This window comes from Aquarana catesbeiana, linkage group LG02 (genome assembly GCF_042186555.1).
Source record: "Aquarana catesbeiana isolate 2022-GZ linkage group LG02, ASM4218655v1, whole genome shotgun sequence".
Taxonomy (NCBI): domain Eukaryota; kingdom Metazoa; phylum Chordata; class Amphibia; order Anura; family Ranidae; genus Aquarana; species Aquarana catesbeiana.
This window is the reverse complement of record NC_133325.1, coordinates 103,074,292-103,089,993: the sequence shown is the minus strand read 5'-3', so window position 1 is coordinate 103,089,993 and position 15,702 is coordinate 103,074,292.

Below are 15,702 nucleotides of genomic sequence, written 5' to 3'. Positions count from 1 at the left end.
TGACAGGAAGGGGTGGAGCTTGGTGTTTGATTAACAGGAAGGGGCGGGGCATGTGAGGGACGGAGGTAGAAGAGGGGCGTACAGGCAGAGGGGACATCCATGGGGGTCCCAGTGATAGGATTGGATATCCTCCTGTAATTTATAGAATTGAAGTTCCTTTTCTGGCACTTTTTGTGTATATATACACACTTTTTCCAATTTTTCCGATTTCCAGTTGGCCAGTTTCTGATGAACTGACTGACATTTGAGTGGCCACAGCATACATTTCACATTATAATATCAGCATTGTAATAACAATATAAACAATAGCGATTTTTGATAATCCAATAAAGAAGGGGTCCCCTATGGGGGGGATAGTGGGAGGGGGAGGAATAGTGCCCCATCATTGGTATCAGTGGGAGGAATAGTGTCCCATCATTGGTATCAGTCGGAGGAATAGTGCCCCATCATTGGTATCAGTGGGAGGAATAGTGTCCCATCATTGGTATCAGTCGGAGGAATAGTGCCCCATCATTGGTATCAGTGGGAGGAATAGTGCCCCATCATTGGTGTCAGCGGGAGGAATAGTGCCCCATCATTGGTATCAGTGGGAGGAATAGTGCCCCATCATTGGTATCGGTGGGAGGAATGTTGCCCCATCATTGGTGCCAGTGGGAGGAATAGTGCCCCATCTTTGGTGTCAGTATCATTTCCCTATTTACATGAAGGTCAGGTTAATATAACCCAGCCAGCACAGAGTTCCCCGTTACAGTACAAGGGGAACTGTGATGTAAGGGCGAATGCTGCAAACTTTGGTGTAAAGGAAAACTCTGATGTAAGGGGGGCTCCAGAGATCACCTTATATCAGAGTCCACTGAGTTCCCCTTTACATTATTGACCACAGAGTTCCAACTTACATTTATAATGGGAACTCTAATGTGGGGGGGACTCTGGTGACCACAGAACACCTCTGCAGAGTGAATGCACTAAGGTAAGGGGGGGGGTACTAATATAGGGGGAACCTTTATATCAGTGCCCCCTTACCTTACTGTATTCACTCCCCTTAACATCAGTGCCACCCCTCCCCCCAGACTGATCTTGTAGCGCTGTCACTGACCTCCTCTCAGGTGCACCATGCAGGGCTAAGCCAGACGGTCCTCTCTGGGCTCCAGCTTGGTGGTTCTGGTTTCATCCAATGGTCTCCTCCCCACACTCCACAAACGTCTGACTCCTCCCGCGACACCCGTCCTGGCAGCACTTCCTCTCTTGACTCTTCTGTAGGCTCCATCCAGGGACTGCAGACATGATACAGGAGATGGTCAGAGACTGCAGACATGATACAAGAGATGGTCAGAGACTGCAGACATGATACAGGAGATGGTCAGAGACTGCAGACATGATACAAGAGATGGTCAGAGACTGCAGACATGATACAAGAGATGGTCAGAGACTGCAGACATGGTACAGGAGATGATCAGAGACTGCAGACATGATACAGGAGACAGTCAGAGACTGCAGACATGATACAGAAGATGGTCAGAGACTGCAGACATGATACAAGAGATGGTCAGAGACTGCAGACATGGTACAGGAGATGATCAGAGACTGCAGACATGATACAGGAGACAGTCAGAGACTGCAGATATGATACAAGAGATGGTCAGAGACTGCAGACATGGTACAGGAGACAGTCAGAGACTGCAGACATGATACAGAAGATGGTCAGAGACTGCAGACATGATACAAGAGATGGTCAGAGACTGCAGACATGGTACAGGAGATGATCAGAGACTGCAGACATGATACAGGAGACAGTCAGAGACTGCAGATATGATACAAGAGATGGTCAGAGACTGCAGACATGGTACAGGAGATGATCAGAGACTGCAGACATGATACAGGAGACAGTCAGAGACTGCAGACATGATACAGGAGATAGTCAGAGACAGCAGACATGATACAGGAGATGGTCAGAGACTGCAGACATGATACAGGAGATGGTCAGAGACTGGGGACATGATACAGGAGATGGTCAGAGACTGCAGACATGATACAGGAGATGGTCAGAGACTGCAGACATGATACAGGAGATGGTCAGAGACTGCAGACATGATACAAGAGATGGTCAGAGACTGCAGACATGATACAGGAGATGGTCAGAGACAGCAGACATGATACAGGAGATGGTCAGAGACTGGGGACATGATACAAGAGATGGTCAGAGACAGCAGACATGGCACAGGAGATGGTCATAGACTGCAGACAGGATACAAGAGATGGTCAGAGATTGCAGACATGATACAAGAGATGGTCAGAGACTGCAGACATGATACAGGAGATGGTCAGAGACTGCAGACATGATGCAGGAGATGGTCAGAGACTGCAGACATGATACAAGAGATGGTCAGAGACTGCAGACAAAGTACAGGAGATGGTCAGAGACTGCAGACATGATACAGTAGACGGTCAGAGACTGCGGACATGATACAAGAGATGGTCAGAGACTGCAGACATGATACAGGAGATGGTCAGAGACTGCAGACAAGGTACAGGAGATGGTCAGACTGCAGACATGATACAATAGATGGTCAGAGACTGCAGACATGATACAATAGATGGTCAGAGACTGCAGACATGATACAGGAGATGGTCAGAGACTGCAGACATGATACAGGAGATGGTCAGAGACTGCAGACATGATACAGGAGATGGTCAGAAAACTGCAGACATGATACAATAGATGGTCAGACTGCAGACATGATACAATAGATGGTCAGAGACTGCAGACATGATACAATAGATGGTCAGAGACTGCAGACATGATACAGGAGATGGTCAGAGACTGCAGACATGATACAATAGATGGTCAGAGACTGCAGACATGATACAATAGATGGTCAGACTGCAGACATGATACAGGAGATGGTCAGAGACTGCAGACATGATACAAGAGATGGTCAGAGACTGCAGACATGATACAGGTACTGTGTATGGTGTGGTGATGGATGCCCCCCCAATCTCTGTAGATGGGGAGATGTTGCAGATCAGTGTACAGTTCTAGGACCCGGGGGGAGAATGTCCTCTCTCCCCCCTCTAGAATACACCCATACCTCGCAACTTTCTGAGATGGGAATGTGGGACACCTATCATCAAATGTATGCAGGCATAGGACACACCCCTTGCCACGCCTCCCTTAACCACTTCCCGCCCGGCCCATAGTAGATGACGGCCTGGGCGGTGGTTCAGTTATCCTGACTGGGCGCCATATGACATCCAGCAGGATAACATGCTGCCGCGCGCCCGCAGGGATGCGCATCACGGCGATCGGTGTGTCAGTCTGACACACCGCTACACCGATCTTGGTAAAGAGCTTCCAGCGGGGGCTCTTTACCATGTGATCAGCCGTGTGCAATCACGGCTGATCACGATGTCAATAGGAAGAGCCGTTGATCGGCTCTTCCTCACTCGCGTCTGACAGACGTGAGTAGAGGAGAGCCGATCGGCGGCTCTCCTGGCTGGGGGGGGCTGTGCTGATTGTTTATCAGTGCAGCCCCCCCCTCAGATCACCACACTGGACCACCAGGGATCGCCACTAGGACCACCAGGGAAGGGGCAACATGTGGATGGCCAGGTATGTACCCCATAGCCATCCACATGTGCCCAGTGTGCCCAGTCAGTGCCCAATCTGTGCCAATCAGTGCCCACAAATGGGCACTGATTGGCACCATTATGTTGCAGTGATGCCCAGCAATGCCACTCTTAGGGGCATCACTGCAAACAATCAGTATCATCAGTGCCACCCATCAGTGTCCATCGGTGCTGCCTGTCAGTGCCCATCTGTGCCCATCAGTGCCCACCTATCAGTGCCCATCCGTGCCCATCTGTGCCAACTATCAGTGCCACCCATAGATGCCACCTATAAGTGCCCATCAATGCCACCTACAAGTGCCCTTCAGTGCCGCCTATGAGTGCCCATCGGTGCCACCTATGAGTGCCCATAAGTGCCGCATACCAGTGCCACCTATCAATGCCTATCAGTGCCCATCAGTGCCTCCTATCAGTGCCCATCATCAGTGCCTGTCAGAGCCACCTCATCAGTGCCACCTCATTGGTGCCACCTCATCGGTGCCCATCAGTGCCCGTCAGTGCCGCCGTATCAGTGCCCGTCATTGAAGAAAAAAACGTACTTATTTACAAAAATGTTTAACAGAAACAAAGAAAAACTTGTTTTTTTCCAAAATTTTCGGTGTTTTTTTATTTGTTGTGCAAAAAATAAAAACCGCAGAGGTGATCAAATACCACCAAAAGAAAGCTCTATTTGTGGGAACAAAATGATAAAAAATTTGTTTGGGTACAGTGTCACATGACCGCGCAATTGTCATTCAAGCTCTGAAAGCTGAAAATTGGCCTGGGCGGGAAGGTGTCTGAGTGCCTGGTATTGAAGTGGTTAAAGGAGAATTGTACAAAAACAAATGATTGGTTAAACCCACAAGTGCTTTTTTACCCCCATTATTCCTTTATACTGGCCTTTGGAATTTACAAATGCAGAAATGTAGAAATTGGATGAAAGGTTTAGCCCTGGGAAACACTGTTTGAAAGGTAAATAGTGCATTTTATATACAACTTTATGGATCAGACCAAAATGAGGGACAAATGAGGAGGAAAGAGGGTCATTGCTCCAAATGAGGGACAGTCCCTCGAAATCCGGGACAGTTGGGGGCTATGTACACCGATTCAGTGTGATCCCTGTCCCCTCCCCCCTCCTCTGTGTACAGGGCAGACCCTTCCCCCTCAGGACCCTCACTCACATCATCAGCAATGTCCCGATCCACACAGGTCCCCTCATACTCCCGGCCGGTCCACACACCAAGTCCCCTCCCTCCTGCCCCTTCCGTAGTCAGTAAGAAGGCAGGAAGTATGTCACGTGAGGGGGAGGAGCTCTGAAGGAGGACAACTTCCTCCTATGAATGGAGTCCTCCAAGCACCTTATTGGTTGCTAGGATACTAGGAAACTAGCAAACAATCGTTTTGACAGGCGGGACTTGGGAGACAACAGGGGGAAGGCAGTATACTTACTGCACATGCGCTATGCGTTTAGGTGACGGAAGTGACATTCCATCCCAACACTGCGGCAGCCATCTTGCTACACCCCGCACTGGTCCGCATTAAGCCTGCAGTCAGAAGGCGGCAGCGGACATCTTTTTACACCCAAGTCTTGTATTTTACATGTATTTTTACCAGTAAACTGAGCTTATATACTGAAATCCCCCCCCCCCCCACCACGCTCCGGTGCCCTCCGCCGCTTACCGGAGCCGTCGGCAGCGGCAGAAGGCGATTGGATTTGCACCCTTGCTGGGCATGGAGATGAGTGAGGAGAAGATGGCCCCCACCCGTCTCCATAACATTGCAGGGCGGAAGCAAAGTCAAAACGTCACTTCCGCCCATAGCTCTTAAAGGGACATTTTTCTTTTTTTTAAATGACAAATATTTTTTTTTTTTCGCATTTTAGTGTAAATATGAGATCTGAGGTCTTTTTGACCCCCACATCTTATATTTAAGAGGTCCTGTCATGCTTTTTTTCTATTACAAGGGATGTTTACATTCCTTGTAATAGGAATAAAAGTGACAGAATTTAAAAAAAAAAAACCTGTGTAAAAATAGAAAATAAAAGGGAAAATAAATAAGGAAAAAAAAAAAACATATTAAAAAAACGCGCCCTGTCCCGCCGAGCTCGCATGCAGATGAAAACGATGTTCAAACCACACATGTGAGGTATCGCCGCGATCGGTAGAGTGAGAGCAATAATTCTAGCCCTAGAACTCCTCTGTAACTTAAAACATGCAACCTGCAGAATTTTTTTTAAACGTTGCATATGGAGATTTTTAAGGGTAAAAGTTTGTCGCCATTCCACGAGCGGGGCGCAATTTTGAAGCGTGACATGTTGGGTGTCAATTTACTCGGTGTAACATTATCTTTCACAATATAAAAAAAAATTGGGCTAACTTTACTGTTGTCTTATTTTTTTAATTCAAAAAAGTGTATTGTTTCCAAAAAAAGTGCGCTTGTAAGACCGCTGCGCAAATACGGTGTGACTGAAAGTATTGCAACGACCGCCATTTTATTCTCCAAGGTTTTTAGAACAAAAAAGTATAATGTTTGGGAGTTCTAAGTAATTTTCGAGCAAAAAAAAAATGTTTTTATCTTGTAAACAACAAATCTCAAAAAAAGGCCTCAGTCCTTAAGTGATTAAAAGCAGCGGCAAGCCTGCTGATCTTGGAGGTTTACTAATCTGACAGAACATCGCTGCTTTTAAAATTCAACATCAAAACAGTCTGACTGATTTCAAAATCCTGTATTTCACTTTCCTGGTGCCTCCATGGCAGCATACTAGTGATAGAGCTCCGCCTCGACTCCTCCCTCAGGACCAGTGAATAGCATAAATTAAAGACGTAGTCCCTCCCCCAACATTCTCCTTTTTTTCCTCATACCTCTTGTGCTGGTGAAGAGTAGCAGTATGTCCATACCTCTGCAATCGGCAGCGTCCGCCGGGTTTAGCCTTTCCCGTGCGCAGTCCCTGTTCTTGGGCCACTCACAGCGCTGATAAGACTGGGAACCCCTCTGTGGATCTGTTGGGGTCTTCGTGCAGAGTTTCCTCAGGAACGCAGTCTGCCACCATAGCCTATGATGAAGCCAAAAGGAGTCACATAAGGATCAGCTCCATTCTGCCAGGCTTGTGATTTTACATTCTTTTGTTTCCTTTAAAAAAAAAAAAAGAGTTGCATTTGTATCTTTCCCCCTCTTTTCTCTTCTGCATCATTTACTTTTTGTTTTCCTCCCTTGGAAATAAACATGAACGGCTGTAAGATGCTTGTTACCTTTAGGTGTGCAGACAAATGTTTCTTTTTAGAAAGGGCAGCCATTCCCCTGTTTCTGTGGGGGATCGTGTTGTATTGGTTTCGCTTTTCCTGAATGTAGCGTGGCTCGGCGTCCCCTTCACCCTACTGCGCAGGCGCGATCCGGGAAGCTAAAGCAGCCGTCGCTCGACGAGTGTTTTCTCAGCTTCCCGGCGTCGGCTCTACTGCGCATGCGCGGGCGCATGTGCGGTCTCTCAACGCCGCGGCGGCCATCTTGCTTTCTGGAAAAAGGGTCAGTTTTTGCCCTTTTTCTTCCTAAAAAAAAAAAAAAAAGAGACTGGGGGTTCATGGGACTGCCCCACCCACCCCCTAGGGTATTTAAAGTCAGCTTTGAGGGCTATCAGTCAGAGTCTCCTCGGCTGTGCCCTGCTAGGTTTCTCTAAAGCTGCCCTGTGGTAAGTATTTAAAAAAAAAAAAAAAAAGGGGAAAGAACAAAATGGGAAATGTGTCTCTAAAAAAAAAAAAAAACTTCTTTTTCTTTCCTTACCTGCTATTTTCCGCAGCTGATCCTTATGCCCAACTCCGCAATGAGCCATTCATCCCGCAAAAAAGATCCTCACACTTCCGTTAGGTATGGGACCATCTATACGTGAGTATAAAAAAAAAAAAAAAAAAAAAGTGCGCTCGCTGGCCTGACATGATTTTTTTCTTAAAATCATAGCCCTGCCCACTCCAAGAGGACCGAAAAATCCTCAAGGCACCACGATGACGACAGCCCAAGTCGCAGATCTCGTTCTTCACGCCACCGATCCCGCTCGTCAAAACGTGAGTCCCATTCTTCGCGACAGAGGTCAAGATCCAGAAGACGGGACCGGTCCCCCTCTCCTAGATCCTACAAGAAGAAGTGCTGGACCTGTGGGGCTAGTCCGCTGCCGAATAAAGTAGTCTGCAAGGACTGTTTTGCGGACTATGCGTCCAGCCGCGAGTTAGAAAATCAGCAGGTGGTGGACCTGCTCAAAAGGACTATGAAGGACTCCTTCTCTGAGCTTGCGGCCTTGGTTCCTGCCCAGCCAGTCCCGCAGACGTCACAGGCACAGGATGTTGAGCTTGTTCTTCCTGGTCCTTCCGCGGCCAGTACGCCTCTACCTCCATCAGGCCGAATGGCCAGAGATTCCCCACCCGAAGACCTCTCGGGCGATTCGTCAGATGAGTCGGATCCTTCCGGCTTCAGCCATTCATTGGTAAAGCCATTCATCCAGGCAGTAAGAGCCGCAATAGCTTGGGAGGATACTGAAGAACCTCCCCAGGAAGCAAAAAGCTACTTCCCATTCCTTAAAAGGAAACAGGCTTTCTTCCCTTTGATGGGGGAAATTACGCAAATCATTCAAAATGAATGGTCTAGGACTGATAAAAAGCTGTCATTGGGCCGTTTCAATAAGCTGTATCCCTTGCCGGAGGCGGGAACAAAGTCACTAAACTCCATACCTGTGGTAGATGCATCAGTGGTGCGACTCGCAAAGAATATTACCCTGCCTATGGAAGATTCCGCTTCTTTCAAGGATCCTCTTGACAGAAGAATCGATCTGGATCTCAAGAGGAGCTATTTAGCTGCAGGAGCGGCATGTAAGCCAGCGATCGCCCTCACCTCCGTATCTAATGCCATTAGAGCTTGGACGGATAACATTGAAACAGCTCTACGCCAGGATGTCCCCAAGGAAGACATAATTAAAGCCTTGGAAGAAATTAGATTGTCAGCAGACTTCGTTGGAGTAGCAGCTATAGACACGATTAGGTGTTCAGCAAGATCTATGCTGCACTCAGTAATGGCGAAAAGGGCCTTATGGTTAAAACCCTGGATGGCGGACTTGGCTTCCAAGCAAAATTGGTGCAAAATCCCGTTTGACGGGAAGGCATTATTTGGAGACAAAATGGATAAAGCCATATCTAGGCTGTCAGGGGGAAAGTCAGGTATGCTTCCCCAAGACAGAAGGATGCGAAGATCTAGAGGGGGTTCTTCCAGGTTCCACCAGTCAAACCCTAGAGATTTCAGACAATCAAGGCAGTTCAGAGACGGCAGAAGACCCTGGAGGGGCACTCAGGCATCCTTCTTGGGCAGAAAGTCGAAGGCCCCTCAGATTCCACATGAGCAGAAGCAGTCCTTTTGACGCCAGATTAGCCCAGACACTCCCGGTGGGAGCCAGACTAAAATTCTTTCTTCCAGTCTGGGCCAGCAAATGCCAGGATCCCTGGGTTCTCTCAACAATCCAATGGGGACACTTTTGGAGTTTCTCTCATCCTCCACCTCAAAATTCGTTCACACGAACGGAAATTCCATCCTCTCTGCTATAGGCTCAAGCCCTAAGACAATTCGTATCGTCACTCCAACTTCAGGGAGCAGCTGTGCCGGTTCCTTTGGCGGAGCGCTTCGCAGGCTTCTATTCCACTCTATTTCTGGTTCCAAAGAGAACGGGTGCATGGAGGCCTGTGATCGATCTAAAAAGACTCAACAGGCACATACACCCAGAAAGCTTCAAGATGGAGTCTCTACAAACAATTATTCAGGCAGTACAGCCAACAGATTGGATGATATCAATCGATCTGCAGGATGCGTACTTACACGTGCCAATTCTACCTGCCTTTCAGAAGTATCTCAGATTTGCAGTAGGTCGGATCCACCTGCAGTTCCAAGCCCTGCCCTTCGGTCTGTGCACCTCCCCCAGGGTGTTCACCAAAATTCTAATATCCGCTTTGGTTCCCCTGCGGGAGAGGGGTTTGAGGATATACCACTATTTGGACGACATCCTCCTCCTAGCAAGCAGTCCGGGTCAGTTGGTGTATCACCGAGACATTCTTCTCCAGTCCCTGAGAGAACTAGGTTGGTTGATAAACTCAGAGAAGAGTCAGCTGGCACCTACACAGCGGATGATCTATCTAGGTGCGATGTTCAACACCCGGGAGGGGACAGTGTCATTACCATCCCTGAAGATGAGGATTATTATCCAGAAGATGGTCAAAACCATTGCGAGCCGGTATCTAACGGCATCGCAATGCCTGAGTCTCATTGGCACAATGTCTGCCTGTATACCGATGATTCCTTGGGCACATTGGCATTTGAGGTATTTTCAGACGGGTTTCTTGGCGCAGTGGAAGAAACAGCAACTCTCTCAGACAATTCTGCTGACGGGAGTAATGCACAGGAGCCTTCATTGGTGGACTCTGCCGGAAAACCTCTCAAAACCTCGCTATCTAGGTTCCCTCTTCTGGATCACAGTTACGTCCGACGCAAGTGGACAGGGCTGGGGAGCCCATTGCGGGGAAACCAGGATACAGGGGAGATGGTCCTGCTCCACCCAGGGAGTAGTATCCAACATAATGGAGATGAGAGCAGCATTCTTGGCACTAACTTCATTGGCTTCTCAGGTCAGGGGCCAGAGAGTACTTCTACGCCTGGACAACAGGGCAGCTGTCGCATACCTGCAGAGGCAGGGGGGCACTCGCAGCACATCACTCCTCAGGGAAGTGGAGCCGATTATGCTCTGGGCAGAGAAGAACGTCCTAGACCTCAGGGCGATGTATCTCCCGGGAAGGTTGAACACGGAAGCAGACACGTTGTCGAGGAAATTCTTGGACAACAACGAGTGGGCTCTTCATCCCCAGGTCTTCCATCAGATTGCCAGCCTCTGGGATCCCCCTCAAGTAGACCTATTTGCCACCCCGGGGAATGCCAAACTGACCAGGTTCTTCTCTCGCCTTCCGTATACGCAAGCGGAGGAAGTAGATGCCCTGTCATGCCCCTGGAGGTTCACCACCGCATATGCCTTTCCCCCCCGGCCATTAATATTCAAGTTCCTCCTGAGGCTTCTCAGAGAAACAGTCCAGGTACTGGCAGTACTCCCATATTGGCCGAAGAGACCTTGGTTTCCTCTAGCTATGCGTCTCAGTGTGAGCTCTCCAATCAGGATCCATCCTTTCCCTCAACTTCTGACGCAGGGCAGTTTAGTTCATCCAGACCCTCAGAAGCTGAACCTTCGAATCTGGAGGTTGAGAGGCGAAGGTTCGAGTCCCTAGGATGCTCCCCAGGGGTCATAACAACCCTCCTAGGAGCCAGGAAACCAGCAACCAATGCTATATATTCAAAAATATGGGACAAGTTCTTGTCATTTGCTGCCTCAAATGAGTTTAATCCAATCTCTCCTTCTACATCAGGTGTTCTCGGCTTCCTCCAATCAGGACTTGATCTGGGTCTTGGCCTAAGTTCTCTCAAAGTGCAAGTAGCAGCAATTTCTGCCGCAACAAATAAAAGATGGGCGGAAGAGCCCTTAGTAGTCACTTTCCTCAGAGGAGTGCTGAAGATCCGGCCACCTGCCAGACGGTCTTTTCCCAAGTGGGATTTATCCCTGGTCCTTGAAATCCTCTCTGACCATCCATTTACCCCAGTAGAACAACTGACAATATGGAACATAACACTGAAAATGGTTTTTCTGTTAGCCATTACATCTGGTAGAAGGATCTCAGAACTCCACTCGTTGGGAATAGGTGATGACCACATCTCTTTCTTTCACGATAGAGTAGAACTTCGTCCCCTTCGGGGATTCACACCTAAGGTCACTACTCCAAGCCACCTTTTGGAGCCCTGGGCACTACCAGTATTTGCTGAAGCAGATTCAGGAGCATGTCACGAGCTGGACATATCCAGAGTGCTCAGAGCCTACCTAGAGGCCACTAGATCCTTCAGGAACTCGGAAAGACTCTTGATTGCTCCATTCGGTAAATACAGGGGCAAAGAAGCTTCCATCAGAACTCTGGCATCTTGGGTGGTAAAGCTAATCCAAAAGGCCTACAGGATAAAGAATATGGAACCTCCATCCCGAGTGAGTGCTCATTCTACAAGGGCAGTCTCAACCTCCTGGGCAGCAAGGGCTAACGTGTCATTAGAGACGGTGTGCAGGGCCGCCACCTGGTCTTCTCGCAATACGTTCCTCAGACACTACCATATCGACCCAGGAGCTCTCACAACGGTTGAGTTCGGGAGAAGGGCAGTTCAGGCTGCAATGTCCCATTCTAATTAAACATTTATTGTTAAGCATTATCCCACCCGTGTCAGCTAGTTATTTATCACTAGTATGCTGCCATGGAGGCACCAGGAAAACGGAAAATTGTATCATACTTACCGTAATTTTCCTTTCCTGGTGCCTATCCATGGCAGCATACGCTCCCACCCTCGGTATTCTATTTTACGGAGAATGTTGGGGGAGGGACTACGTCTTTAATTTATGCTATTCACTGGTCCTGAGGGAGGAGTCGAGGCGGAGCTCTATCACTAGTATGCTGCCATGGATAGGCACCAGGAAAGGAAAATTACGGTAAGTATGATACAATTTTCCGTTATATAAGCTCAGTTTACTGGTAAAAATAAGTGTGAAATGCAAGACTTGGGTGGGTGTAAAAAGATGTCCGCTGCCGCCTTCTGACTGCAGGCTTACTGCGGCCGAGTGCGGGGCGTACCAAGATTAGAGTTGTCACCTCATCCCTTTAAAACGGAACACATATTAATTACACAGGTTCTGAGGCAGATTAGGGTGGTGATTAAACTCACTTATCTGCATTAAATTAGCCTCAGAACCTGTGTAATTATTATGTGTTCGGTTTTAAAGGGATGAAGTGGCAACTCTAACCAAGATGGCCGTCCCAGTGCATCGACGGAACGTCACTTCTGTTACCTCATCTGACGGGTTGCCGATTCAGATAAGGTGACCCGTCAGATTTGGTAACGGAAGTGACATTACCAACAATAATTGCTTACTGCACATGCGCAATGCGTTCCATAATGGCCGCTATGCGTTCCAATAGGTTTCTTATTCTGACAGAGCACGAAGTCAGCAGCGGACATCTTGTTACACCCACGCAAGTCTTGAATGTCACACTTATTTTAGCAGTAAACTCAGCTTACATATAGTGAAATACAGTACATCAACGCGACCGAATGAGGGTGTCATAAAATGTCGTCTGTCTTTTATGACTATCATTTTGCCGCTGAGCAGTACGGGGTGTACCAAGATGGCTGTCACCATTTTCTGACTGCAGCCTTGCTGATGGTTGGTTTTCAAATGAAAACAGTATCACAGATGTCAAATACTGTATTACACTATATAAGCTGACTTTACTGCTAAAACAAGTGTAAAATTCCAGACTTGCCTGGGTGTAACAAGATGTCCGCTGCCGCCTTCATGTTCTGTCAAAAGAAGAAACCTATTGGAACGAATAGCGGCCATGCTGGAACGCATTGCACATGCACAGTAAGCAATTTTTGTTGGTAACGTCACTTCTGTTGCCAAATCGGACGGGTCGCCTAATGTGACAGAACCCCGGTCTTGGGAGACAACAGGGGGAAGCCAGTATACTTACTGCGCATGCGCTATGCGTTCCAACATGCGTTCCACAGCGCTATGCATTCTGTTCTATGAGAACACCGCTACCCATCAGACAATGCAACGGAAGTGACGTTGCGAACAAAAATTCTTATTGCACAAGCGCCATGCATTCCAACATGGCCGCTATGTGTTCCAATAGGTTTCCTAATCTGACAGAACACGAAGGCAGCAGCGGACATCTTGTTACACCAAGGCAACTCTTGTATTTCACACTTATTTTTAGCAGTAACTCGCCTTATATACTGAAATTTACTATTATACCGCGACTAAGTGAGGGTGTGGAAAAATGTCCCTTGGCGCCTCATGACTATCAGTTTGGCGCTGAGCAGTGCGGGGTGTACCAAGATGGCTGTCGCCACCTTCTGACTGCAGGGCTGGTTGGTGCTTTTCAAATTCAACATCAAAACCGGGTCACAGATTTAAAAATACTGTATTTCAGTATATAAGGTGAGTTTACTGCCAAAATAAGTGTGAAATACAAGACTTGGCCTGGGTGTAACAAGATGTCCACTGCTGCCTTCGTGTTCTGTCAGCCGCCTAGGGCACCCGGCCACTGATGTTCCTACTCTCTTCTCTCTGCAGCAAGCAACTAAGTCTCAGCATCAGCAGGCAGCCACCGCTCCGTTCGCACATAGTGTCAGAGGCGCAGCGGTGGCAGAGGACTGTGTCTGTGTCCTGACTCCCGAATGAATGGAAGCAAGCAAACATGAATTAATGGGCACTGGTAGGCTCCATTAATGGGCACTGGTGAGACTACATTTATGGGCACTGGTAGGCTTAATTGATGGGTGCTGGAGAGGCTGCATTGATGGGCGCTGGTGAGGCTGCATTGATGGGCGCTGGTGAGGCTGCATTGATGGGCGCTGGTGAGGCTGCATATCATGGCCGCTGGTAGGCTGCATTTATGGGCACTGGTGAGGCTGCATTGATGGGCGCTTCATTAAAAAGGTGGGGTTTAAATGGGCAGGGAAAAGGGGGTGAAGTCAGGGGTGAAGTCGGCAAAATGAGATTTCGTCTCTGTGCGGTTCGTCAATCGGGGATGTGGGGGAAGGAGCACCTGCGGGGTCAGCAGGACAGGGCTTGATCGTGATCTACCTGCCACCTCCCCCCCGCGCTCAACAGGTAGATCGCATTTAATGGGTTGCCGACAGCCCTGGTAGATGAAGGAAGAAACACCGATCTGGAAATGTTTGCCTGGACCAGATTATCTGACGATGCATTCAATTAAATAAAAGAAAAATGTCATGGTTGAGCCAATGAGTTGAGTCTAAAACATTCCCCGCCCTGCAGCTAAGGGTACACAGAGGGATGGGGATGCTCATGACATCCTGTGGCCATATTAGGTCAATGATATCACGATTATCCCACCCTTTTGTATAGATGTACCCCTGGTTGAGGAGTTGTGGAAGCATAAATGTTCGAATGGTGTCTGTATTTAAGAAGGATGAGTTTTTGATTGCATCGGTGACGTTTTTTTTTAATGGTAAGTAGGGTTGAGCTGTGCTGTGGCTCAAGGTTTGGCCTAAACTCAGAAGTAACCTGTCAGTGTTGAGCCAATGAGCTGGGAGCGGGGGATTCCCCACATATACAAAAGGGCAACCCCCCCCCCAATATGCTGAGCTCTGGAAGCTTGCCACCAGTTTGGAACAGGACTGGAGACAAATTTGCCCAACCACCGCTCACTTGTTCTAGAAATGTGCTGGCAAGGCAGTCCAACTCCAGGTACTGTATATGGTCCCACAATGTTTGGTGAAGTTTGTACCGACTTCTACAGCTGTGTGTTTTAGGGGATATCGGGTTCCTGGCACTCATATGGTGGTAATACCTCCAAAATGAAGAGATATTGAACCAAAGTTTACCAACTGGTCTACACACTTTTGGGCAAAGGTATCCCGAAAAAAGCTCTTTGGAGCTTGAAACCACTATGAACAAACAATCTCGACTTTTAACTTTTTTGTTTATTGCACCCAAGCAGGTTCTTGCCAAAGTGTGGTGGTCCTCCAGTCTTACAATAGAAACATGGTCCTGGCTTTTACTGTAAAAGAAATAAGCTGAGATCATCATGTACGATTAAACATATCTGGACTCCTTGGTACCCATGTAATGGATTTTATGACAGTGGTGTCAAAGCTGTGGCCCTTTGCTTGCTTTTATCTGGCCCTTGGGGCACTATTTCATTGCCTAACCAACAGAGGGGCACAATTCCTCCCAATCATGGGGCAGTATTCCTCCCTGTGACACCAATGATGGGGCACTATTCATTTCCATCACACCAATCACGTGGCACTATTCCTCCCAGTGACACAAACAATTGAGCATAATGCCCGTCACTGACACCAAAGATGAGGCATGGTTTACTCCCACTGATGCTGGGACGTTTTCTAATCTTGATTGCCACAATCCGGCCCCCCTAAAGTCTGAAGGACAGTAAGCTGGCC